The sequence below is a fragment of the Crocodylus porosus genome, unplaced genomic scaffold (assembly GCF_001723895.1).
Source record: "Crocodylus porosus isolate Cpor-Errol unplaced genomic scaffold, CroPor_comp1, whole genome shotgun sequence".
Taxonomy (NCBI): Eukaryota; Metazoa; Chordata; order Crocodylia; family Crocodylidae; genus Crocodylus; species Crocodylus porosus.
Genome location: NW_017728906.1, coordinates 81,041,216 through 81,053,447, shown reverse-complemented (window position 1 = coordinate 81,053,447; position 12,232 = coordinate 81,041,216). Strand labels below are relative to the sequence as shown.

General features: G+C 42.1%; 1 protein-coding gene across 1 annotated transcript in view; it reads right to left on the bottom strand.

The window, feature by feature from the left end:
- The window catches only part of OCA2 (OCA2 melanosomal transmembrane protein), a 400,590-nt gene extending 393,269 nt beyond the window's left edge, over nucleotides 1–7,321 (bottom strand). The window contains exon 1 of the mRNA XM_019529440.1: nucleotides 7,092–7,321. The gene's annotated coding sequence lies outside the window, so the exon portion shown is untranslated. The remainder of the gene's footprint in view (nucleotides 1–7,091) is intronic.
- Between the last annotated feature and the right edge of the window lie 4,911 nt (nucleotides 7,322–12,232).

The following is a 12,232-nucleotide window of genomic DNA, read 5'->3' as shown; positions in this document are numbered from 1 at the left end:
GGCAGCCATTGATGGGACTGGGAAAGTAGGCAGGGTTGGTGGGGGGCTATTTTTAGACCCCCGCCCCTCTAATCTCCCTGAATGTCTGTACGTAACCTAGAAGAACTCAAGGAAAATATAGAATCTTACTGGCAAACATTTGGAAACCTACAGGCTCTCAGGACTTGTCTATAGTGTCACAGCACCGAGTTCCTCTAACCTGGAACTATACTCACTTATAATCACAAGTTTGTTGCCTTGAGCTGCTACAGGGCAGAATTACAAGTGTCTCATAGGATATGTTATAGACACATCTTAACCAGCCTTCCTGTACTTGTAATGCTTGAACTTGAAGTACCCAAGATCTCTGTGATCTGTATTATCCTTCTCGGGGGGAGGGGTCCAGTTTTTCAGACTTAGATTTTTGGAAAAAGTCTCTCATAAAAGAGTTTTCAAGAATTATTTTCATTCGTTATTTATACTGCTTTTCTCTAACAGCAACTTGCAAAGCAAAGTGTGTTTCTAAAGCAAGTATCCACTAGGAAGTTCTGGCTTCTATTACTTCAGGAAAATAGATACTTGCATTAATATCATCAGTGGACTTCTCTTGATACAGAAGAAATTCCATTCATATCTTGCTTAAATGGAATTATCCCGAGTGGGGGGTTTTCACAGATCAACGGCAAATGACGGGCCCCAAAGTCAAATCCACCCACTAGTTACAAGTTACCTCTTTCACTCCTGAATTTCATCTCAACCAAGCCTTGGAGAGGTAAACTGCCATATTTTAAAACCTCAGGATAAAACAACACAATGGATTGACTATGTTCAAGAGAACAATACTGAACGGCAAGCTTAAATGGCCTGTCTTTACCGAACACCCTGCTCAAGATTGGTCTGCTGCTTCCTCACTTTCTAGAGTACTCCATAAGTGCATACATAATACAGGAGACCTCATTAGCAGGCACTGTAAATTATGATGTTTAAGCAATTGTTACAAGAAAGCTTCATTCAATCCACTTTTTGCCTCTGAAAATCCAAGTTCAAAATCTTCCTTGATTTGGAAATAAGTTTGGTGGTTCAAATAATCATCTGGTGAACAATGGAAAACAGCACTACACAGTAGAAAAACAAAAATACAAGCCTCTCAAGGGATACAATTACACTGACATGGTTTTCAATCCCCAGGGACTTTTCCAAGAGGTAATTACTTAGCACCATGCCACAAGGAACAGGAAAGATACTAACCTAAAGTATATAGCAATAAATATCTGTAGGAAGCATTTAAGAACCACAGCAAATTTCCAAAAGATTCCAGTCTAGCAGCTAGAGTAATATGGCCTTGGTGGAAACAGAAGTTACTGTGTCAAGTTTTACATGGCACTGGTTGGTAAAGTATTGTGCAAATTACACTAGAGAGACAGATTGCTGCTGGTTGCTTATATCCATTGTTGCTCCAAGTAAACATTATCTAGCTGTACACTAGGCTTAATCTGAAGCCCACTGAAGCCAGTGGAAGTCTTCCCGTGATCTCCAATATATTTTGGATCCAAACATCTATAAAGAAAAACAGGACAAGAAGGAATACGGATTATTCAGTTTCAGCTTCAATGTCTATGCCTGAGTCTGTGCCCATTCATTTTCTTCCCAAAAAGGAAATAGCTCATTTCCCAAGTCAAAGTCCTTTGTGATGGCTTGCAAGGTATAACAGCATTTACAGAATGATACGGACAAACAGAGCAAATCCTCCAGTTGACCCTCCTCTCTCCCTCCCTCCTTCCCATACCAAAAATCCATAATTAGGGACATTTAAAAAAATAACTGCACAAAAAAGAAAAGCCTCTGTCCCTTTATGTGAAGAAACCAAAAATAAAAGCTTGGCCGCAGCTGCTACTGCTGATATTACAAGGTTACAGGGGCTTATTAAGTTAGGATTCTTTATTTAATTAAAAACAGAAATTAAGGAGATGGGCTTTCTTTTTTTTTAATTTAAACTAAATGCTATTCTTAACGGTACAAGTAAAAATGAACATCTCTGCTATAAGCAACTCAGGTCAGAGAAAATAATATCGTAGAATGGACTCAGACTGTAACATTGACAAAGTGTTCCATTTATTTTCATAGATCAAGAAAACAATATAGCAATTAACCCTCCCAGGGGAATTTAAAAAAAATAAGAGCAGCATGCAAATTATGAAAAGGCAATGAACAGGAAATGAGACTTCTGCCAAGTGGATAGAAAGCATCTTGCAGACTCAATTCGTTTTTACCATAGCCAAAAAGATTTGTTGTATGATTTTCGGAAGATACAAAGACACTTGCCATTGACTTCTTATACTGAACAGTCCCAAGTTTTTAACATGTCACCCTAAGTAGCCAGATGCACCTAAACCCTGATCCAAAACCCAGTGCAGCTAATGAGTCTTTCCATTGACTTCAGTGGCCTGTGGATTAGATATATCTGACACTTAGAGCAATATTCAAGGTCGACTTTTTTAGTGCATGAAAAACAAGCCCAGGGCTGTAGCTTAAGGTCTGCAGATTAGTTTACCTTTCTCTTCATACTACCCTCCATCATTTTCTATGGTCTCTGACACATCCTATGACCCAGGGCCAAACCCAAAGCCCATTGAACTTTGCGGAATGTCCTCCATTGGCTTAAGTCAGTCTTTCCCATGCTTTTGACACCTGGGACACACTTTTTTTCTGAATTAAAATTGATGGCACGCTTCACTGTTATACCCAGAAAGGTTTGTGTGCATATGTTTTCCCACAAAATAGCATGCGTTCATTGCCCTGTCAGAGGAAGGTTTACCAGTGCTGAGATGTACTGTTGAAAAAATGACACCAAATACACCTTTCTTGAAGCGAAGGATTAGTCTTAATGCCAGTGGCTCTCCACCTTTTAGCCTCAAGGCACCCCACCATAATGTTTCTGAATGTTATGGCACTCCAAATGAAAACCACTGAAACAGATCTGAATTCAAAAAAAATATGGGGAGGTGGGGGGGGGGAGGCTGGAGGCTAACAAGTTTGAGTGTCACTAACCCAGCTGGTGCCACGTTAGGGCAGCAGGGGTAGGATCTCACCCAGCTGGGTCCTGCTCTTCCCACTGTCTGCCCCCTCCTGACCCCTGGTCTGCACGGCTTCTGAGGCTGGTCCTGCAGTGTTTCACACACTAGCGTCCGCCCCTGCGGCCCCTTTCTGTGAGCCCGGGGAGCCTGGGAGGTGTGGAGAAGATAAACCAGGCTGCAAAGCATAGCTGTGGGTCCACTCATCCACACGCTCACGGCACAGCATACTGCTGGAAGCGTGGAAGGGGCTGGCACAGGAGCTTCCCAAGGGTAGGGAAGGCAGCAGCAGAGGTAAAAGTCCCTAGAGGAACAAGCACAGGCACTTGGGGCAGGTACAGAGTGCCAGACAGGAGAGGAAAGCATTTACCTCCTTACACAGGGATATCTCACAGCACATTTCCATCGCTTTCACAGCACTCCAGTGTGCATGGCACACCCTTTAGGAATCACTGGGCAGTCCTCATGGGGGCGATTCCAGTGTTATTCAGTTTTTGCCACACATTCACAAATGCGACAGCGGAGTGTTGTGTTTGGCATGGAAATCTTGTTCAGACACATGCCTCCCAAGCACTTATTTAGTTTTAGCTCATCAAGCTTGAGAATTATTTTTCTGGAAACAAATCTCAACTTTTGCTGTCCTTTAAAGGGAATTCCAGTACCTATCAAACTGCCCCCTGAGGCCGACAACATGATTCCCATTTAAATTATTAGGGCCAGGATCAGGCCCTGAGCATAAAACTGAGTAGAAAAGGGGAAAAGCCAAAAGGCTGACATGTATTGATTTGTAACTGAATTAAGTGTTATCAACCCACACATCTATGATGAAAGAACCATTTTAAGCTGAGCTCTGTAGCTTCTCTCATGAGGTCAAAATGTTGCTTTGCCTCGCCCTTGCAGATAAAAACATAAGCAGATTCACTTCTATTTCTAATTTTGGCTGTTTCCAAGATGGATGTGCAAATTTAAGCATGTGGTGACTATAAAGTGATGACAATTAAAAGTCAGTATCTGCCAACAGTTATTACACAGTAGGGGCATCTACACGTGTGTTTTCCTGCGGTGTTGACTAATTAACTCCTCAGTAAAGCACCACCATCTATATATGCAGCATTATTAGGGCCACAGTAAACTAACTCCACTGTAGGAAAGTACTGCCCAGTACAAGTACTATCCTCTGGTAGAGTTAGTGCATCACAACACACATGGAGATGGTGACCAGAGCTGGCTGGGGCACAAGGGTGCTACAGTGCAAGAGCTACCAGCTAGCTAACCCCACACACTAGCACCTTTGTGTCCGAGTCATCTCCTCTACAGCACATTATGCCAGGGAGAAAGGGGCTGGCAGGCCAACCTTCAGATCTCCTGGCAGCTGAGGCTACGCTGCCCCCGTTCAATGTGCCATGGTCCCAGGCACACACATAAACGCTGCAGGCGAGAGCAATAAACTCCAACACAAACTGCGCTGGAGTTTATTCAGGCAAATTAATTGCACATGTAGCTGCACCCAGGGGTTCCTTAGATAACACCGTATGTGTCAGTTGAAAAAGTGACATATATGGGAAATGGAGTTTTCAACAAGACTGTTTATGACTCATTAAAAGTTAAGATTTTTACATCACTGCATCTCTTGCTTCACAAGATTCATAATCCATAGGAAAGTAACACAAGTGACATTGTCAGTCTACTGACTCATTGACAGCATGCAGTATTAGGTGCACCTTCCTAATACATTTGCTTAGGAAAGTTTAGTAGGAGATCCGATCTGCGTGGTTTTAGAAGGACATGTGTGATAAAATGCATCATTTCTCTTGCATACAGTATATTCAATCTTTACTTCACAAATGATGCTGTCTCAAAAACTCAGATATGAGAGGACTGGAGTTATCGTTATACTGGCAGACATCCTGTATCATATTACTGTATAATTTGATAACATTTTATCTAGCGCCATTTGCTACCATTCCAGTTATTTATTTTTTTTAAGTAAAGTTAATGACTGTACACTCACAAGAAAAATCTTTGGCTTTGTGGTTTCTTTGCCATAGTAAGGTACAAGAGGCCTCCCTGTAAATACTACTCTGTGAAAGAAACATTAGTTAACTCTTAAGATTAAGACCCTAACTGCTTTCTACTGTAACAGGATTTAGTAAGATTTAAGAATAACTTTTAATTAGTGGTTCAAAGTTAATCCGCAGGAGAAAGTATGGTCTGGCAAAAGCACCCAGTCCTACAAATCTTTCCTGTAGGGTATTGTTTTTCTTAGGCATTCATAGAGATATGTACATTGTGACGTGTCATAAGAACGGCATTATTGTTGAATTGGCATGGAAAGGCTTTTCTGGCACCTCGCTTTAACCACTGGAATTTACTGCTGTAGTTGGGCACATGGTAACAGCTTCTTCCTGCTTTTCTTGATTAGCATGTTGTTTTTATTTAACACACACTCTGAAGACCATTAACAAGCCACTTATTTTGATGTACTGCCCTCCGCTTTCTGTACTTTGCTATCAGTTTCACATTTCCTCTGCCTTCCTTTTCATTCAGTTGCTGTTCTAAACTCTCCCAACAAAGTCAGGGTAGAAAGCCCATTCAGGATTTGAAATGAATAGCTGGAAAGCAGATAGAGCACCCACAAAAAAACTCCTCACTAAATCCCTGAATTCTGAATCATGTCCCTGCAGGCCCTTTAACCCATATCTGTTTCTCATTCACCCAATAAATACTAAATCTAATTTATTGCTGACCTATTTGACCTGATAACAAGTATACAGAAGACTCAAAAATGAAATGTTTCGATTCAAGACAGGCTAGCGGTACGGGTCAGAGTCCACATCTGAGACTGCATTACATTTTGGGTTTGGATGCTGAGTAAACAGTGCTGACAATAACGCCAGCATTTTGAATGGCTGACCAGCCCAAAAGTACATGTTTTTCATGCACATTTTGCCAATAGGATCTAGAACTAATCAGTAAGGAAATACAAATAAAGTAGAAGTAAATGTTTTTAAATAAACAAATTAAAAGTGCATTTACTGAAAAAACACAAGGATTTCTACCCTTAAACACAATCACATTCCTTTAAACTTCATTGTTGCAGTTCTTCCAGCTTCTTTGGCTAGATTTTTTTTCTCCTCCAAGAAAATAGCAATTATACAAGCACTTCATAAACACAGTTGCTTTCTACTTTATATCCTACATACCCTGTATTATTGCCTTTTGTACTGCAGCCTGAATTTTTACAACCAAACTGGTTAGAAAAAAGAATTTAGCACTTTTTAACCCTGGCTGCAAATAACAATGTTGCTTAAAACAAATCAGTCCAGTGTTAGAGTAAGAAGTTGTTCTTTTTTTTAGGAGAGTTACACAAGCAAGTTGATTGGAAAAGTCACAGGTGTGCATTATACTTGGATCCAAAAAATGCCACACATAGAACTTGCCCAATTGAAGAAAAGGTTTAAAAAAAAATAAAAAGCTTATAGGAATTATGCAGCTGTTTAAAACATGTAAAATAATTCTTTAATGCCTACTTTATAGAGGTATTTATACAATACTGTTACATTAGTTGCAACATACAACACTGAATGCATCTTTTAAAGACATTATTTAAAATATATATATAAATCCAATGAAAACTTTTGAACAAGTTCTCTTTTACCATCAGTAGGAATAGCACTGAGGATAAAAAAAACCCAACATATTATGAATGTGAGCTAATTTATTCTAATATTCAATATTCTAGTGAGAAGTGATGTTCTAATCAATAAGGTAGTAAATAAAAGTTAACCAAAATATTGCTAGGGAATAATTTATGATTAAGCGGCAAATAACCAGTGTATCCAATGGAGTTTCTATGTATTGAATGCTCAAAAGAATATAAATGCTATTCAGATAAAGTTTCTCACTTTTGCCAAATTGGAGTTACTTTTTCTATGAAGTTTTTCTACTGTGCATTTTAAAAAATCCTCTCTCTATATTACTAGAACAGTTTGACATATTTCTGTTAATAAAACAACCTTTTAGAAAAAAAATGTCTTTTACCTGATTTTTGTAGAGCTTTTGTTGCGATTCCTTTATTTGAAAAGAGTCCAAAATGAAGTGGATGGTACAAAAACAAACAAACAAAAAAGGGAGCCTTTGGAATGAAACAAGCTTCTTCAGCTAAGTGAACAACAAGATGCCTTATGTTTTCTGAATGGAAAGTTTATTGGGTAAGTGAATAGGTTAAAGAGGAATTAGCATCCGCTCTTTGCAGCCAGCATCCTTGGAGGAGTGACCATTACATTCTACTCACACACATAAATGAAACATGAATTCCTCGGATTTTTATCATGTGATTCCAGTTTAGGAGCTAGCACTTGATTTGACTAACATCACCAGTATGATCAACCTTAACAACGCTATTCCTAATCCTGAGGTACTTGTTGCAAAGGGCAAGGAGGGAAAGAGTAAACAGATCACTGTTAGCCTTCTAAAGTAGATACTTAACGTAACCCTGAGATTTTATAGTAAGCTGGAAAAATTTACTGAAGAGAAACAGCACAGAAGTCTGTTTTAAAGTACTGTTACAAGACAGCTCCAAGTACTCTAGAGCACACTTTACATACTAAAGTCACTTCTTCCACCAGTACCATTAAAAAGATTAGTAGATACATTTATGTCTTCATTCCTCATATCCATATTTCAAGGACTTATAAATTATACCATAGAACTGAAGGTAGAGCATTCAGGCACTTTATCTTTAACCTATGTTTGTCTACATAAAAAACAGAATGAAAAGAATCTATTTCATGCTACCGTTCTGTATGTCTACAGTAGTCAGTATCCATACAGTATATGCAAATGCAAAACATGTTGCATTTATTTGAGCTGTATGCAGGGAAAAAAAAGAGTAATTAAAAATATACCTTACACTAAGAAAACAAAGTTATTTACATTTTGCGGTAGGTAACTACTTGCAGTTAAGTAGCAACAAGAGTTTTCCTTCAAGAGTCATCTTTCAAACTGCATTCATGTTTAAAGCCAAACTATATTTTCATTTTCCAAAGAGCCAAGGCAGAGATCAGGATTTCAATCTCAGAAAGCATCCCCAGAACACCATCAGTTCAATGGTTCTTTCCAGTGTTGCAAATTTATTAGTTGACCAGGCTAGGTTGCAAAGAATTTTTTTTTTCTCCTTGGCCCACATAAAGAGATGTTTGATGGATGAGGCTAGTGGGTAGGTGGGATAGAGTGGCTAGGGTAAAAGTGCAAATTAAATGTTTGTATTCATACTTTTTCATAGACATTAGGGCTGGAAGGGACCTAATAAGATCATCAGGTCCAGGCCCCTACCCCAGGGGCAGGAAGTCAGCTATGGTCAAAGGATCCCAGCAAGATACACATCCAAATGTTTCTTGAAAGTGTCCAGAGTAGGTGCTTGCACCACCTCTGAGGGGAATCTGTTCCAGGCCTTGGGGGCTTGGACAGTAAAGAAGTTTTTTCTTACTTCCAGCCTAAAACAGTCTTGCAGGACTTTGTGACCATTGGACCTTGTCATCCCCTGGTGTGTTCTGATGAACAGGCATTCCCCCAGATCCTGATGCACACCCCTTATGTACTTATAAGATGTCATCCCTGAGCCTGCGCTTCCCCAGGCTGAAGAGTCCCATGGCTTGCAGCCTCTCTTCATAAGGGCTTCTTTTGCCCTCTGACCATGTGTGTGGATCTCCTCTGGACTCTGGACTATTGTTGAAGGTACTTGATTTAGGGGCATGTACAGAAGTTACACTTATCATGCGTTAAGCACACAGAAAGCACTCTAAAGCCGTAATCAAAAAGACAGTCACAGTATATGTAGTACTTTTAAAATGGCGGATCCCACTCTAAGTTAACCATGGATGGATGTGGCATCAGACTCAAGTGCTTTAGGTTAGAGCACTCTAACAAATGTCTGTACCACATTCTATTCTGGATCAAGGTAGATCACATTCCACTAGCATCCTAGGGGTGCCTCAGTGGCTTGCTAGCCTCAGCCAGTGCTCGTCCATTCCAGGCAAGGCTGGCCCAGTCTTGGGTTCCAGGCCTGGGCCATCACAGAGAGAAGATAGAAACAGCTCTGTCTCCTCCCTGTGCAGCTGGGTGGGGGTGTATAGGAGCAGATGCCACCTCCTGGCTTGCAGGAATGGATCTTGATGGGGACTGGGCAAGGTCCGCATAGCAGAGAGGCTCCATTTCCCCAGCTTAGGGCTTGTCGCAGAGCACTTAGGTGCCCTGCACCTGAGAACAGAGATGGCTCAAGAGAGGCCCCTAGCGGTAAGAAGGGGGAGGCACAGCAGCCATTCACCAGGGCAGCACAGGTGCTGGTTGCTGGGCCAACCAGCGAAACCTGCTGACAGGAAGGTGTAGGGCTTAGCCATTCTTAAGCCCAGGCAGGAGGCCAGGGTGGCAGTTCCCCTCTGGCAGCCAAGGAGGGGGGAGCTCGGCCAGTGCAGAAAGAGAGGGAAGGATTGACTGCATGAGCATCCACTGGTTTGCTGGCATGGGCTGGAGTATTTTTCCCGGTAGGGATCAAATGTTGTTTGACCTGATGGCTTAGTTTTACGTTATAGCCCAGGGGCTTTGTTAAATTATAGCCTAGGGGCTTTGTGTTTACTGTTTTACTGGAGGACCGGGTGAGGCTATTAGGGGTTGGAGGAGGCCTCACAGGGACTCCACAGTAGCATGGGGTCCTGGCACCAGAGAGGGCGCAGCATCTTGGGGGTGCATTGGCCCCAGCCCCGGAGTGAGAGGGGGGCAGCGAGGAGCCCCGGAGTGAGAGGGGGGTGGTGAGGAGCCCCAGGAATAAAGGGGAGGGCCAAGACATAACAGGGCCCAGGTCAGACCACGTCAGCACCATCTGCGAGGCTTGGGCTGCAGCGTAGGGGAGGAAAGGAGCCACAGGCAGTGCCCCCTGTCACCGGGGTGCATAAAATGGGCAGCCTTCCGCTGATTACAACAATCTATTAGTCAAAAAAGATCAAGGTGTGGCAGGATAGTAAGCAGGCGGTTGGCCCATTACAGGAGGGCGGAGCCACTCCCAGAAAGGCCCCGATAGTGACACTCCTGTCACAGGGCTACACCACTTTTTGCTGCGGTGGGAACTGTAGCTGTGGAGAGCAGGGGGGAGGGTGGAGAGGAGCCCTTTTGCTGCACAGATCTGGCCCAACCCCCACCAAAACGCATGCTTGCAAGCTTGGGGAGGTGGTCCACATGGCAGGGAGGCTCCATTCCCCCAGCTGCAGCCTGGGGCTGTGCCACTTTTTGCTGTGCTGGGAACTGTTGTGGGATGGTGGGGGTGGGGGAGAAATGGAACCTCTGCTTCATTGACCCAGTCCAGCACCCATCGAGACATGAGTCCACAAGCTGGGAGAAGGTGGGATGTCTGCACAGTAGAGAGATTCCATTCCTTCCATTCATTTTCACAAAATGAACCTTTGTTGTAAACAGTTCACAATATGAAAGAGAGAAAGATGGACAAATTAGGAAATACAAAAGATTATACTGGTCCTCTTGAGCATTTATACCTCTCAAATACTAGCAGATTGTTATGTCTATCATAAGAATTTGCCCAAATAACCCAAACCATTTACCTAATTCAAGTTGAACTAGACAGCAATTATTGAAGACAACACTATAATGTGTCAACAATTAGCTATAGTACTGGGGAATAAAATGTTAAAAGAAATATGTTTTAGGAATAAGTAGAACACCAAAAGGGAAAAAAAAGAACCAAGAAACCAAAGAAGGAAATGTTGCCTTAGGTATTCATACATTAAAAGAGCAATTTAACACTACACCTAATTAAAGATAAATGTATGGATGGATAATTACCCAATTTTACTAAATAGATGAGCATCTTAGTGGAGTGCAAAGTTAAAGTTAAATCTGTGCTTTTGCCACTTAAGGTTTCTATGGCAACCTTCACCATTTAGTTAAAGATATGACAATCCTTTAAATGAAGGCCTAGAAAGAGAAATTGAGGATTCCATTCTAAATTCAGTTAGCCAAAAATCGGAAGAACAAGTTGCAATGATCTGGGGAATTTAGATGCACAACTTACAAATTTGAGTTGCTGTTATGAAACTGCTGCATTCTGTGAGTGTATATCACATCTTGTTGACAAAGACTATGACATTAATTTCTGAAACTAGATTTAATGCAACGGCTAATAATTTGATGACAGAACAGTCCTGGACCACCCTCAGAGAAAATAACCTTAGGACCAAAGTATGCTCTGGAGTGAGGAAAGCAAAGCAGGGAATTTTTTGCAGAATTTATTATTTTTGTCTAAATCTATGGATTTAAAAACAATGGGGATTTCAGAAAACCTGTAAAAAATGTATACATAAATGTGCATTGCATGCTGCACTATTACTGTATTTTCTCACATACACCATACATCTTTTCCCCAAAATCAACCCCCTAAAATTGGGATCTGTGCATCAAGGAGGGGGCCTGATTTTCTAACCGAGACAGAAGCACCCTGCTGTGATTCCTGCTCCACGGTGCAGCAGATGTTGTATTATTATTCAGGCAGCTGAGGGAGTCTATTGACTAAATGTTCTTTATTCCAGAGGTGTTAACATCCCTCCTTTTAGTGGCCTTGAAGTTCTGCTAATCAAGCTAACCTTTATTTTGGCAATGTTCCTGTATGCTAGCTGCTCCTGGTCTCAACCTTGAAGACTCTTTAGGTCTTTTCAAAATCATAGATCTACCCATGGGTCACGTCCACATGAGTGCACACGTGCCTCTTGCCTCACCTCAAGCCCCTTTGGAGGCAGGACAACAGGCACATGCAGGAACAAAAAAATGTTCCCCGCGCAGCCTGGGGAGAAAATTAGACCGGATATCCAGGGGTCTAAAAAAAAAATCAAAGCTTAAAAAAGGGGCACAGAGCATGGCCCCTGACTGTGCCATGAGGCAACCAGAGGCTGGGTCCTCCATAGAGACACTCTGGCTGCCAGAGCATCTCTATGGTTGTCCCCTCACCCTGGTGCTGAAACATGTGGCTGGCCAGGCTTCATATTTCAGCACCAGGGCTCTGGTGCTGGTGAGTAAGGGGGAGGAGGGCCTGGAGAAGGGGGGAACCTCCAATGGCTCCTCCCACTCCCCCAACCCCTGCCCTGGATGGCCCCCCCTGCCAGCCCCCTCCCAAGCCCCGC